This window comes from Passer domesticus, chromosome 5 (genome assembly GCF_036417665.1).
Source record: "Passer domesticus isolate bPasDom1 chromosome 5, bPasDom1.hap1, whole genome shotgun sequence".
Classification (NCBI taxonomy): Eukaryota; Metazoa; Chordata; class Aves; order Passeriformes; family Passeridae; genus Passer; species Passer domesticus.
The window spans coordinates 31868393-31883792 of NC_087478.1; the positions used below are offsets into that span (position 1 = coordinate 31868393).

Genomic DNA, 15400 nt, shown 5'->3' on the forward strand with positions numbered 1-15400 from the left:
GTGGAGAGCAGGGCTCTTACAGTACCTGTGGACCTGTAGAGACAGGAGTCCACACTGGAACAGGCTTCCTGGCAGGAATTGTGACCCTGCAGAGGACCTATGCTGGAATAGCCTGCTCTTGCAGGACTGCAGTCTGTGGAAGGGATGCATGCTGTAGCAATTTGCAGAGAGCTGCAGCCCATAGGAAGGGCTCATGTTAGAGGAGCTCATGGAGGAATGCCTCATGTGGGAGGGACCCCACACTGGAGCAGGGGAAGAATGTGAGGAGTTTTGGCCCTGAGATGGATGGAGTGGCAGGGACAGCATGTAATGAATGGACTGCAGTCCCCCATTCCCCATCTCCCTGTGCTGCCTGGGAGGAGGTGGAAAACTGGGGAAGGAAGCTAAGGCCAGGAAGAAGAAAAGTATAGGGGGAAGGTGATTTTAGCTTTGGTTTTATTTCTCATTATGCTACTCTGATCTGGTTGGTAATGAAGTGAACTGATTTCCCCCAAATTGAGCCTGTGTTGCCTCTGACAGTAACAGGTGAGTGATCTTTCCGTGTCCTTGTCTTGACCCACCACTTTTCCTTATATTTTCTCTCCCTTGCCCAGCTGAGCAAGGGGAGTTATAGAGCAGCTCTGGGGGGCAGCTGGCACCCAGCCAGCATCAGCCCACCAGACTCCATTAGAAATGGCATTGTCAGGGTGAATGACATGACATGCACTACTGATGATGCAGACCGGAGAATAAACATTGTTTAGTGACTCTTCTGTTAAGTAAAATGCAAACCATGTTGTTTCTCAGAAACATTTAAGCTCTCCCCAACCCCATGATTCATACCTGCTGGAAAGATCTATTAGGTTCCTAGCCAAGTCACCCAAATGCTCTCAGCTTGCCTTTCCTGACCATTTGCTTCAAAAGGATTTAATCTGAGCAGTGCAGGTGCTTGTAGCTGGCAGAATGTTCTAGTTACTATCTCTAACTAAAGGAGAGAAACAGGCACTTCCAGAGCTTGGCTCTCCCCATCCTAAACAAACAGAAAAACAGCAACCAAAGCGAGCAGTCTCTCCAGCTGCGGGCTCCACTGATGAGAGAGGGAACATGTGGCAGCCAGCATAAATTTAACTCAATGTCCAACAAGTGAGATGCGACCTACTATCTCCTGATGTCAGCCACTCTTGTTCCTTTCCTTTCCCCAGGGAAAAGTCAATAGGGATGCAGCTAATTTCTTGGTACAGTGAGGTGCCAAGACCAACCTGGAACAGGCGACCGAGCTGTGGAGGGCCCTGCCCACAGCCATTCCTGCGGCTGGAGGCTGGAAGGGCCTCCCTTCCCTGTGGCATCTACTCATCCATTCAGGTGGCTTTTGAGTAACATGAGGTACCTCCTCCTCTCTCAATGACTAAACATGTTGCTTTTCCCCATTCACAGCTCTCGCATCTGCTGATGGCCTGCTGCAGGTTTTCTTTTCTGCACAGCACAGTGTCCTAATTATTATATCCCAGTTATTGTATTAATCCTAATGTAGCCTGAATGCATCCCACTGAAATCAGGAATGGTCAATGAAGGGGTTGAGTAAAATTTGCAAAGGGCAATTTCCCGACGGTATGTTTGTATTTTGTTTGCTTGATTGATTTTAATTTAAAGGTAGCACAATTATACCCACTGGATAGGTAGCTCCAGGTTCTTGACCTAATTATGGGAAAGAAGAGCTGTACTTGGGCTTTGCTCTCTTTTCCAGGTTTCAGTGGAGCTTGTCAGCTTAATTATAGTTTTGAAGCTACCATCACCATCATAGAAGGTGATGTGAGCATTTGCTAATAGGGACATTTAAACCTTTGATCTTCAGATATGCAACTCAGTGACAATCCGTCCTGTACACATCCTGGCTGGTCACTTGCTGGCAATCAATGTTGGTTTTCAGCCTAGAGAGACAGGTTTAGAAGCAAATGTTTCTCATAATTTTTCTAGACAATATTCCAAAGGTTACAGACAACTTGGAATAGCTTGAAGAAAAGACTTTTGAAACACAGACATGAAAATGAAGCTCTGTTTACCTATGCTGTGTGGCAGACATCTCTCTCATCTCTGGTGTAGATTGTTGGTAGTAAAACCACATGAATTTTCATGCAATGTCCCTGGAAAATACTCACACATCGACTTCATGTGCATGTAGATTGAACACGGCATGGAGACACTTTTGTTCCCCAGTATTCAAAGCATTTTGTTAGAAGAGAAGTGGGAAAATAAATGTCTGGGAGGAATAAGCAGATGTTTGCTGTTAAAGATCAGCATGTTATACAACTGAGTTTACAATAACTGCTTTTAAATATAAACTAACTTCTGACCAATGTTTTTCAATGTACTGTGAAATCTACATGTCATTCCTTTTGTCATTTGCAAGTAAACACCCACTGGAGTGTTTTATAGTTTGTAAAATATGAAAAGGGCTTTGTTCATAAGAGCCTCCTTTGATTTACTGGAAGATGAAAACCTATGTGCCAGAAGTTTTTGGTTCTCTTAATCAGAACTGAGCAAACTTTTCTTCGTCTTGACCGCTCTGATCTCATTGCCTAAACATACCAGCAAATAGCTAACAATTGTGGTGGCTTTTTTTCCTCTTTTAACATAGTTTTCCTTCCCTCTGGACAGGGCAGATGTTGGAGACTGGCTTCAGCAGTCAGGAAAGGCATCTTTATCTCCTGACAGGCCTACAGAGCTTGAACCCACAAAAACAACAATAATGAGGAAGCTTTCAAAAATAAACAGACCAAATGGGTGCATCTTCCTTTTCCCAGGGCCTCTGTGCCAGATACTAATGCTTAGCTACTGAGCTGAATCAACAGTTGCAGCTATAAACAGCTATGTTAGGTTTGCTAAGGTGGACAATCCCCCCTCACAACTGTTGTTAAAAAGGCCAAACAAGTGTGAAGGACGGGTGTCCTTTCAAGGAAGAATTCATATATTCCCGAAGCAAATGGTCCAACATTGAGGGAGCTATCCAGTATCTGAGGGAATTAACCATGCTGAAGGTGATCTATAATAACCTGCATGACAACCAGCACCCAAAGACCAGATGAGCTGTGGGGCAGGTGGCCTGCATGGTGGAAGTTGTACAAAATGCACCAGTGTCATCACCCGCACTCTGGTGATAACATCTGGACAGACATGGTGGCACCAACTACAGATGAACTGGCCAGACACCTTTGAGAGTATGAAGATTATCTCACTTTCCACGTAGGGCTGTGGACAGACTGACCAAAAAAACCATCTGAGCAAGCTGAGGAACATGGGTCATCCTCTCACACTCCTGCCAAGGCCTCAGCCGTGAAGAGTCAGCATCGGTCTGTTCATGAGAAGGGTGCCAGTGTTGCACACAAAGTACAATCCTGTGGTTCTTCTTGTGTGACCGTGAGGAAGTGGGATGGTAAACCTACCTGGAGACCAGAAAGTTAGATCCAGGAATTGAAAGGAAAATGACAGTCCAAAAGCATCCATCCAGGAAAATTACTGCTCGAGTGTGTTGAGTGGAGTAAAAGAGCTCATTATACCTTTGACCCCGACAAAGAGGCTTTGTCTGTTTTGCAGTTACAAATATTGAGTAATGAAGACTTCAACCAGGAATCAACTTGGCCCTGCCTTTGGCCAGGTGGAGGAAAGGGACAACTGGGTTTTCTGGACTGTGGGGTTCACATGGCCTGCCTCATCAGCCCCACAGGAGGATAAATCCCTAGTAGACATCTGCACACAGTGTTCCCTAGTGCCATCAGACAATAAGGGGCAGAATCCACCTGCAGTTCTTGAGTGACAGAAAGATCCCAAAAATTGCCTGGGTTGTAGGCTGAGGTAAGTTTAACTGGGAATGACTGGTAAAAGCATCCTACTCTGACTGGTCTGTAGTCTCTGTGCATCATTGGCATAGACTCTTTCAGAGGAGAGTACTTCAAAGCCCCAAGTGGGTACCAGTGGGTGCACAGAGAAGATTAAACAGCTGTCTAGCTGTCTAAACACCAGACCTTACCTGGTCTTGCAGATGATCTGTCTGCGGTTTGGTTGTTGTGTTTAAAGAGGAGCAGATTCCTATTGCTACCATGACAATGCATGGGTGACAATACTGCACCCGTTGAGATTCCCTGGTTTCCATCCTCACACTGATCTGGTGACTGGACAGCCCAGGAATGATCAGCAGGACCTGCTCACCCCTTGGCCTCCTCACCATAAGCCAGTGCAGAAGTTTAAGAGAGCGGAGACTAACAGTGGACAATGGTGGCCTGAAAGGAGTCACACTGTGGTGAGTGCTGCTGAACCAGACAAGCTGGAAATCCAAAAGAAGCTGGAGTCAAAGGCTGCCAAATGACACACAACCATTTATATTGCCAGTGAGTTCCTCTTGATCCCTCTGGCAGCAGAGTGCAGTTTCCTTTCAGTTGTAGGGGTATGGAGCACACCTGGAATCAACAGCCCCAGGGTGGAAACAGCCCTGCCATTTGTAACTGGGTCTGTTCCAGGGTGAAGCAGTCACAAACAATTTGCATCAAGCTGCAGGAGCTCCTCTGGTTGGTTATTAGCTGTGCATTAGCCACAGCTGGGCCAGGTGGCCCTTTGCAAGGCAGTGGTCAGGAAACAGCTGGCAGGGCCCATACTGAGCAGGAGTCAGGGACAATCAAGTAAAAGTTTTAGTATTTTCTGGGGCTGAATAATTGATATAGATTGGAAGGGATAGGGGAGATATGGAATAAGAACACTATGTGCAAATCTTTCTTCTTCACAAAGACAATATTTTCACCCAGTTTTTTAGCAAAGCTGCATTTTGCATGATGTTCTACTGGATTTGAGTTTAAAAAGGGGAGATAAAAATATTTTTCTTTATGTTCTCTGACAAGACCACTGAAAAAGTGATTTAAGAGGATATGATAAACATATGTTTATCATATGTACTTATGAGCAGAGGAGACTTCTCACCCTAGAGGAAGAACTAAATTACAGGAGAAATTCCCAGGGACCTGGAGGAAATTTGGAGCTCCTGCTCTTTTTTAAGCATTATAGTCAAGAGTCTCCAAACAGACACAAAAAGGGGTGGTAAAAGATGAATTATGTGCTGGAAAAATAGCTGGGTTTTAAAAGGAATTTATGTGTGGCTCAGCAGGACTTTGGGTTAGATCATTCCCTGAGAACCTGCTGGGTGTTACAGTCTGGCACCAAGCAGTTCTGGGTGTATGACTACAGCCATGAACAAAGCTAAGCTTTGATCTAAACATCTAAGATGTCCAGCACTCTCAGAAGAAGAGCTACATGTTAGCATGCTGGGTAGCAAACATGAGACTCCTCACTGCTTAGGGTTTGGAGATGTAATTTCATTCTTATAGGGTAAAAAGCCATTTCTTTCAGATGAGATGCCAGATCTGCTTAACCCCGTGGTTTCCAAAGAAATGCTTGCTGCTGTCTTTCCTCAATATTATGAAATGTGATGGTTAGAGATCTGCAAAGAGAGGTAATTTCAGTAATACTAGTAATTTCATGAAACAATGATATAGCAAAAATATGTGTGGGCTTCACTGGGAGGAGACAGTGCCAGGGCTTGTTCACCTTTCCCAATCAAAGTTCCATATTTTATGTGAAATATTAATTGGATAGGAGTCCTCAGGAAAGACACAGGAAAAGGCACCCACAGGTGCCTGTGTTAAGCATTGAGCTGGAGATCAGCTGTCCCACAGAAAGCATGAACACCCAGTGCTGCCTTCTGAATTCTGCAGCTGGGGTGGCTGTAAGCCTCAGAGCTTGCTGCATGCAGGCAAAGTCCATTAAAACTACCCAATAATTTACCTGGGGTTCAGTAAAGCATCTCCCTTCATCTTTCTGATGTCCTGAGGTAATCAGTTTTAGGCTCAGAAGGGAATACATAAAGTTTCATGGATCTCCTGAGTTAGGAATTAGCCAAGCACCTTGTCACTCTTGATTCCCAAGCATCATATTCACCTCATAGATGATGTTATAATTCTGTGATGCATTTAACTTTTAATGCCAAATTTAGGTGCTTGGTGAACTCCCTCCTAAGCAGCTGAAATGGAGAGTCTTGTCCTGTAATCTCTGATCCCAGGACTGTGTGCATGGCACTGAGCAGCCACCAGCACCTGCCCCACGTGCTGCAGCACCCCTGCACTGCCTGGGCACCCACCACCCTCCTCTGCCCCTTTAGACTTGGATCTGAGTGCTCTGTGCAGCTGCAAGGCTGCAGCTGATGACAGGAGCTTGACTGCTTTGCCAGGGCTGATGAGAGGGAATCTGCATGCTCCATGAGACTTACAGGCATAGGAATGAAGTGGCTCACCAATCTGAAGCTGACAATGACTGTGTTTGTGCACTCACTTAAAAAGCCTACCCAAATAATTTGAGAGCTAAAAATGAATGTTTCTGAGCATTTTCATAGCCACAGAACAATTTTAGCATCTTGTTGATTGCATATTTTGCAGAAACATTTGCTTTTGGCTCAGGGAAATGCAACCACAGAATGCAGTGCTCATTATTGCCATTACAGTCCCGCTGTCTTGGGTGCCTTATTTCAGGAGAGAGATGCTTCTCAAAACAGTTTTCAGTCAAACTCTGACCTTCAGCTACCTAGTGTCTTCATGGCTGCACACAGCATGTCACAGTCTTTGAAGATTTGCTCTTTCAAGAACTGAAAGGACAAATCTAAATCAATAGTTACCTACATTTTACAGATGGAGATTTATTAATTTCCTTGCCCAAGCTCACTATCCCAGTTTTCACGACAGCAGAGAGCTCATCCCAGTGCTCTTCAGTTCAGTGCCATGACCACAGACATCCTGTTCTTATAAAAATTTCAGTGTGTGGCAAAGTCAACATGTTTGTGATAATATTGCTTGATTTTGCTCTAATGGACTCAGTTCAGTACATTATTATGGTGAATCTTCCCTTATTTCAGGGAAATGTTAGCTTAAAGTCTATGCTGCCTCTTTTTAGTCGGGTTTTTTAGAACAGCGAGGGAAGGGGAGGAAGTTATATAAGTTAGACCCATCTGGCAAAGTTTGATATACACACCTTCTGTCTGTAAAGGATGCCTTAAAACTAGTTAATAAAAGCACAAACTGTGCTTATAAGGCATCCTATAAGATTATTGCTTAAAGGTAGACATTTCTTTGATCTTGGAAAATCTACATAAGTTTATGTAAGAACACCTCTGACTTCAGGAATTCTGTCATTAAGATATTCACATTATTTCCTGTTTGTTATTATGGTTTGTTTGTGGGGTGGTTTTTTAAACAGTTATAAGAAAAGGATGTTCTGAGTGAGGATTGAAAGAGCTAGAAATCTTCCTTACTCCTCCAAAGCACTCAAAGGAGACAGATTATTGTGTAGTCAGACCTGCTCTGTGAGCTTGACTTGACTGATTTAACTTGAAAACAATAATGCACACAAACAAGAATCTGAACTCCTTCCCTTAGGGTTTCCTGCCCTGGTCTCTTGCTTGAAGAGACAATTCACATTTTTCATCTCTCTTAAAACAAATTAGTCCCACATGCCAGCATGACTTAGTGTTTAGGTACTAATTATCATGGATATTTATGCAAGTTTTCAATAGGTAGGCTTGGGATGAGTCATCAGAAGGATTTTATGCTCCTGTTTTTCCTACCTCCTGCTTAAAAATGTCATTTAGTTGCTACTGAAATTGTTTCTCGGCTCAGCTTGAATTTAATCAAGATTTTTGTGCTATCTCCATTATTTTTCTTACGGCAAATGAGAATTTTAGGTGCCTTTTAATTAATGTTTGACTGACTTATCTATTTGCATGGGTTAAAGATGCATTTTGTTTGACAGTTGCAGACTTTATCTTTGTGTGTGTAAATGTGGGTGTTAAGTCATAGAAATGAGATTTGAATTAAAAGAGAGAGCAAATCAGAGCTGAATAGGAAGGTGCTGCTGCTGCAGCACTCTCCATGCTAAGATATAAAGAATTTATCTCCCTATTTTGCTCACTTCAGTCTTTCAGGCATAGTCACTGTTTATTTTCCTGGTTTTGTTTGTTTTTCTCTTTTTAAGAATCAAGACCACTTTTTCATCTTCTAAATCCAGTTCTGGTGTCTCTTCAAATAAGCAAACTTTTTAAAAGGCTTCAGATCACTTTGTTTTGTTTTTTTTTTTCAATTAAATATCAGTTTTTGTAATCCAGCTCAGCTCTGTTTTGATATATCAACCAAAGTTCTGGGATTACTTACTTTCCGCACTGACAATAAAAAGGAACTTTTTGTTTTGGCTTGTGATTCCCTTGTAACTTTGTAGTGTGTAGAAACGCTTATCTCTGGTTTTGTGCACTGGAGAAGTTACTTTGGTTTTTTTTACCTTTAACAGACTTTGTCCACTACTGACCTGTTAATCACGTGTGTATGTCTGTCTTGCTTGCTGGTGTTGTCACAGGGTACTGCTACATTACTGGCCCTGCATTTCTTTTTTTCTCAGCCCTTTTTCAGTCAGGTTTTCATGGCAGAGCTTACACACAAAGCATCTAAGACTAGATGCCACGTGGCGAGGACTTTCTCCCCTAGCTGTGCTGAGGAGAGTTCTGCCCTTGAATTCATGCCTGTAGCAATTTAATATGAGAAATGAAGATTTCACGTGCTTGACTGCAGCACAAGAAGCCTAAACCGACTTCTTCCAAAAGCTGAAAGTGTGGGGTCCAGCTCTTGCCCTACTGAACTAGTCTGTGGCAAGTTTTCAAGAGAACTATCTTTGGCTAGTCCTTCTATTTTACTTTTTTTTACTCATCTACACTGCTTTCTTTCTCAATTTCCTTCATTTTGTCACATCTGTTTTTTACTTTTCCATGCTTGCTCTCTGTGTCCTCATTCTCCTTTAACCTCTCTTATTTTCTCCTTTTCCCTTGTCCCATTCAATTATATTTTCTCTCCTCTCTCTCATTCTTTCCTTCCTTGCTCCTTGCCACTCCCCCATATTATTCTGGTTTTCATACCTCCACACCTACTCCCTTCAGCCTGCTCTGCTGCTGTAGTTGGCAGCTGATCTCTGTCAGGCAGCCCAGCCAAAACTGAAGTTAAGATGGATTTTTTTGGTTGTGGGGGTTTTTTGTTTGTTTGGGTTTTTTGGGTTTTTTGTTTGTTTGTTTTTTCTTTTTTCTTTTAAACCAGATGGACTAGTAATAATTGCAGCTTGTCACACACTCTCAGTGGGAAATGTTTTGTGAGTAAATCTCGGTCAATCATAATCTGGCACTGTAATAAGGACCTTTTTTAGTCTAGGGGCACTAAATAAATTGGCCTTACATCTTTGCTTTCAAGCTGTATTTGAGCTGTGTTTTGTAATTGCCATTTACATGCCAGAGGGATTGCGTAGGGGTGCTACTCAGATCAAAGTTTCATTCATCTGGGCTTGGAGTATTAGCTGCAATTAGTAATGTAATTTTAGGAGACAATGCCACATTTGTGGGATGAACTGAAACTACAGCAGCACTTTAACAAAAAAAAGCAATGTTGATGCAGTCTGTTTCTCTACCAGTAGCAGAGACTAATTGCAGTGGGAGGTATTTATATTACACACACAAAATCCCCTGACATATTTCCAAACTAGCATGAAATACTAACTGAAACTTTAGGTACTTCAGAGCTGTGCCTCTCACCAGATGGGAAGGAAGCACTGCAAGGAGAGAACATTTGCTTTGTGTGTTACATGCAGGCATAAGAGACAAGTGGCCACGAGTCAGAGAGAGAGGCAGGAGGGGTTGGGTTTTATTTCAGGTTCCTGTCTGTTTTCTCATTAATTAGTTGCTGCTTTTCCCTTTCCAAGGACAGTCCTGCTTGGACATTGTTTTTAATTATGAGGAGAAAAAAAAACCCACCAAGACATCAACCTTTAATGTCACCTACTCTTTAAAAAAAAATTAAATGTTATGCATTTTGGTAGGCAATTGTTTTGGCTCTACTCTGTCATCTCGGTCTTGTCTCTATCCACTGTAGTTGTTTCCTGCTCTGACCCAGGGTACAGCAGGGAAGATGGTAACAGTTTCCCTGGGGAAACTACAGATCTGATGGTTACAGCCTTGGCAAAGTATAGCTGTGCGTGAGGAAGGTCATTAATGAGGCCACTAAAAGTGGGATTATGAGTACTACAGAGTGTGCCAATTGTGCTTTAAACTTGCAGTGCTCTTTATCAATGCAAAGATATCCAACACAACTTGTCTTTTGGATGTGCATATTCAAGGGCCTACATTGTTTCAAATTCTAGACACCCTCATACTCGGCTATGGGAAAAAGCATTTTGGGTTAAGTACTGCGGGTTGTACTTGTTCATCCCAAGAATTGAGCTCAAGTGAGATTTATCTTTAAAAAACCAAAACGGATCCAAGGGAATTGTTCTTGTTGGACTTGTTTGACACAGATGGTTTTTTCAGTTGTCCCAAACTCATCTCCATGTGATATCTGGAACTAGCACATGGGCACTAGGTACCTATCTGTGGTCTTATTACAGATCCCAGACATATGTGTCTGTATGTGGTCTTCAATAAGGGCCATTACAGAATCATAGTTCAGGATGGGAGTCACCTCAGACTACCTGGTCCAAACCTCTGCTCAGAGCAGAGCCAGCTGAGAATTGCATCAGTCTACAGATATTGTGTCTGGGCAAGTGTGAACACCTGCAAGGTTCAAGACTCCATACCCTCCTTCAGCATTTGATACAGAGTTCCACCATACCCATGATAAATCTCTTTTTTCCCCTTCTTACTGTATCTCTTGTTGTAGTTTATGTCTGCTGCTTCTTTTTGTATTGTTGTGCACCTGATGGAAGAGTATGGTCCCTTCTTCTCTATACCTTCCATTTAGGTGCACCCATTGTAATGACAGCAAAGAAGGAAAAACAAAAGCAAGCAAGGAAGGGAAAAATCTGGGTGTCACTTAAACCTGGTAATGGGACACACTGCTAAAGACACCAATGACTGTGGAAAGCCCTACAGAGGAGCTCAGATCACAGATGGATGGCTCCCCTCCTTCTAAAAGAACAGCATGAGATGGCAATGGAAATGCCCAGTTTAAAGAGATATAACTGGGGTTAGATAGGAAGAGGAAAAGGAAAGCTTTGCTCCTCTCTTAAAATTCTTAAAATGGGTGGATTTGGTTAGTGCAAATATAAATAGTGCTTGTGGACTGGACTTCTACTCTCCTTTGAATGCACTAAACATAATATAAAGTTGAAAATGTATTGAACTGGTATTCTTCCCTGTACCTAGAATAAAACATGGAAAGAAGAAGAGGAACTAAGGAAAACTATTGTTACCAAAAATCAAGTTCCCTGAGCAAAAAAAGTTAGAATTTATTGTCTTTTCTACACAGATGCATTACCCTTCCAGTGCTAATTACAGTACTGTTTTAATCTACTTAGTGTTTGGGGATTTATACTTCTAGTTACAGGTTTTTAATTCAAAAATCTGACACTTTGCTTTTGAAAAATCTCTCATGATTGTCAATTACTACTCAATTATGAATCTTTTCCTTCTGTGAAGGTCCATTGGTGGTATTTATGTAAGCCAAGCAATTTGGAACTATCTCAGGGGCTGCATTAAAATGCCTAGCCAAATGGTGTTGATTTGTAAATGGAATTTTCCTTTTTTTTTTTAATATATTTTTAAATGGGTAGATCACAATGGTGGCTGAGAAATCTTTGTTCTTCCCTTTTCTCCCATCAGCAGCAATCATTTCCAGGCTGAATAAATCCTTTAACGGCATTCTTTGCTCAGGATTGTTTGATGTGGTTCCAACAGCTTCAAACACAGGAGGCATCCAAACTGCTGGAAGTTGAAAAGGCTGAAACTCCACCATCGTGGGAGTCCAGAGTGGCAGTGGGGCAGCGCACCAGTACCAAAGATGCACACACACAGAGTCCTTCTGCTCTCCTCCTCTCCAACCCTCTTGGAGCATCTTTCCTAGGGGCTGGGGCTGCTGGAGGGGCCAGCAGGGTGGTGGCAGGGTGCAGTGAGCATTGAGAGCTCAGTGGCACAGGCTATCTGCTTGTTGGAGGGCAGCTGCTGGGAGCAGTGACAGTCAGGAGTGTGCCCTGGCTCTGCTGCCATGAGTGTTTCTGTGTCGCCGTGGTCCCTGCCCGCTGTGCTGTACCAATGAGCCCAGCTGCGAGAAGGTGGAGAAGGAGGAGGTGACAGCCACCACTCAGGGAGCAGGGTCATGCTGTCACTGTTGTGTCCACAAGACTCTTTCCTCAAGCGGTGTCTTGGGGATGTATGGCTTCTGTAGGCTTTGTTGTTGGGAGCTGGTTCCTGATGTCGCTAAGCCCAGTGCTTTGGTAGCCTGGTGGCTGTGGATGGACTCTGCCTGTTCAGAAACTGCAGCCAAGCAATGGATGGACAACTGGAGTGGGAAAGGCTGGAAGAAAGGCAGCCTGGAGATCATGAGCACCTCTTCTGGACAGAAAGTGATACCTCTGCATAGCACAGGTCATTTGTGAGTGCAGCATTAGCCCCTGCAGCAGGAGTTCCTGGGGAGTGCAGCTTGAGGGGCAAACAGATGGCTGCATGCTCCAGCCTCAATCCATCACTGTTTTCCAAGACCTAGGCTGGCTGCGGCGCACTGATATTCCCTCAAACCAAGGCTTTTTCTCTGATGGTTGTGCAAATGAAAAAGTTCATTTTAACAACACAATTCCCAAGTAAGAAACCTCAAATAATTAGAGGAAACCACTCCAGGGGTATACAATATCTGACTAAAGACCTTGCTGAAAACTGAACAGATTATGCTCGTTACATGTGGTTAAACTGGGCCACTAATATTAAGACTGTTCAAAAGACAAAATAAATTTTCTTCCTTCAGAGCTTGTGGTTCAGTGTTCACACATTCTAGGCTCCAGTTAAATGATTTACTGTGCTGTTTAATGCCTTTCAGCTGTCACTTGCACAAAACGATCCCTTGGATGATCTGCCAGCAAATAAAGGCAACACTTGTCCAAGGTGGAGTTGGGCCAGGACTACAAAACCCAATGTGTCAAGATAGACAGGAGCAATCACATTTGCCCCTGTGACCCACACTTGGTACTCAGAAAAGTGAAGGCATCACAGCTGTGACTGTATCTGTGAAAACACATAATTTGAAATACACTGAGACACTCATTCTGCTGTTGGGCTTTCGTGAGTAGCTGCCTCTACGAAGACTTGCATCACAAGCACACTGTAGTTCTGTGTCCTCATGAGCTCTTCTCTGTTCCTGTTCTTTAAATGGTGTGAATTTTTGAAGTGTTTCTCAAAACCCCTTCACAATAGCTTTTTTAATTTCGAATTCTCACATAGCAACAGGCTGAGGAGAAACAGTTGCTGTGGGACAGTGAAAAATACACTTCAGGAGCAAGGAAAGAAATAAAAAAGCCACTACTCTTCTCTAATGATGCACTTTAGGGTTTGACATGGCCTTGAGTTCCTTGCCTTATCCTTGACAAGCTGCAACCATGGGATATGACCAAGTATCAGAGTATGAACAGCACCTTGCTGTGACTTCAGTTATTACTCAGTTTCCTCCACCTCTGGAGTGAAATTGCAGATGCTCTCAGAAATTAAATACCTGCAGTAGGATTTGGCTTCAGTTTGGGGGTTATTCACTACTTTATATGTTTAAGACCAGACCAAGCTATTAGACTAAATCTAAGGTGATTTCCAGTGTGAAAGGAAACAAAACCTTGTCTTGCCATTTCTACATGAAGCCTGTAACTTACCTTTCAGCTACTAGTGTATCTCTTAGAAAGTCCTGCTTTTAAGACCAGGCGATGAAGAATCTTCTGCAGGCCCAGGTAAAACCTTACACTTACTTAATTCACTGTTAATAACATGTACCCTGGTTCCAGTCTGAAAATTCTCTAGATCAAATTTTTATCAGGCCCAGGAGGCATTTTTGTGAAAGGGAGTTGGTTTTGCAAGTAGTTGAAATGGCTGGGATACCTTTTGAAGATCTCATCCCTTCTGCTGATCTACCAGAGAGCTGGTCAAGCTCACTTATTCAGCAGAAAACTTCTTGTTTTTCTGGTGAGGATAGTGTATGAGATGAAGAAAAAACTTCTCTTCTAGCAGAATGGAGTGTTTTGGGCAGCCCAACCAGTCATCCTGAAAGATGTTTGAAGTTTCTCACTGTGTCACACACTTTTCTATGATTCTGAATAGCTCTTGCAACTTTCTTCTGAATTCTCATAAATTTTCTGTGACCTCTTGAAATATGGAAGCAGACTGGTTTTTTTTTTCTTGGAACTAATTCTACATACCTTTAATAAAAAGATCTTTAATTTTGTCACAGAAAATGACATCAGCTTCACTTCCTCTCTTGCCCTTTCCTGTGAGCTATGATTCAGTACTGTTTGAAAAGGAAGACAGCCACTGTCATCTTCTGATTGTTGCTCCCCTGTGTACTTTGATGGGTAACTCAGCTGGAAGAGCTCTGCTAAACTGGGAAAAGCAGGCAGGATCAAACTGCTTGAGATGGCTCTGAGTCTGGGACTGTCTCCAGGGCTTGGCTAACACCACGGGCCCAGAACATCCTGAAAGTCAAATAAACCTCCACACATTCAGCAGAAGTTACTTCTGGGCTCCAATTATATCCTGTAAGAGAGCCAAGCTACGTTTGTGCCATGTAGCTGTGCTTTCTGATCCAAAGCAGTGGGGCAGCAACTTTATATCTGCACTCCAGTTTCACAGCAATATCATTTGTCTCTACTAACTTCACAGATATGAAACAGCAGTGCTGTGTCACTGTCTGCTTATGAGATGAGGAAACCTGAGTGGAGTGTTACACAACAGGTAGGAAGGTGGCAGTAATTATGAAGTTATAATTACTGTTAATTGCTTGCCAGGTTTTTAAAAGTCTCCCCCCATACTCCCACCAATTTCAAAGGGACATTCACTGTCTTGACTTTTTGAGACCTTAATTGTTGTACTGGGTATGACAGAAAAAGCATAGCTCCCAATTAGCCACTTTTTCCATGTAATTATTCCCTCTCTATTTTCCAAAATGCAGAAGGGAACACATACAAAAGGAATATGTTTTGCTAGGAGAGGAAGCAGAGTTAGAAAGAAACACAGGATTCTGCATTCCTCTTTTGATCAAGATGTGTTCAGCAGATCTTTTATCTTAAACTCTTCTAGAACAACCTTTGCTATGGACAATAGAGGATTGCAGTGCAGTCAGAGCTGTTGCATGATGATATACTGAATAATAAACTTAAAAAATGGACAGGAACTTAAATACCTAAATAACCTCACGGCACTTTTTGGGTACTTTCTGCACTTGACAGCTCACTTTTTTTACCGAAGTATTCATGTCACTCATTTGCTCCAGAGAAGACTGCTGTATCTCAAGCAGAATAGACTCATCCGAGTGACCAAAACTTATTTCAGTCAATACTAAAC

The 15400-nt window shown here is 42.7% G+C and overlaps 1 long non-coding RNA gene across 3 annotated transcripts; it reads left to right on the forward strand.

Annotated features, from left to right (window-relative positions):
* Positions 1-11: 11 nt before the first annotated feature.
* LOC135300190 (uncharacterized) lies at positions 12-11966 on the forward strand. Of its 3 annotated transcripts, XR_010362071.1 has the most exons (5): positions 12-1362; positions 2635-3828; positions 4016-4361; positions 5371-5473; positions 11693-11966. It is a non-coding gene; the product is annotated as an uncharacterized LOC135300190 (long non-coding RNA). The 3 variants fall into 3 exon arrangements; XR_010362070.1 differs by having other exon boundaries at positions 2635-4361; XR_010362072.1 differs by having other exon boundaries at positions 2635-4273.
* Positions 11967-15400: the final 3434 nt, after the last annotated feature.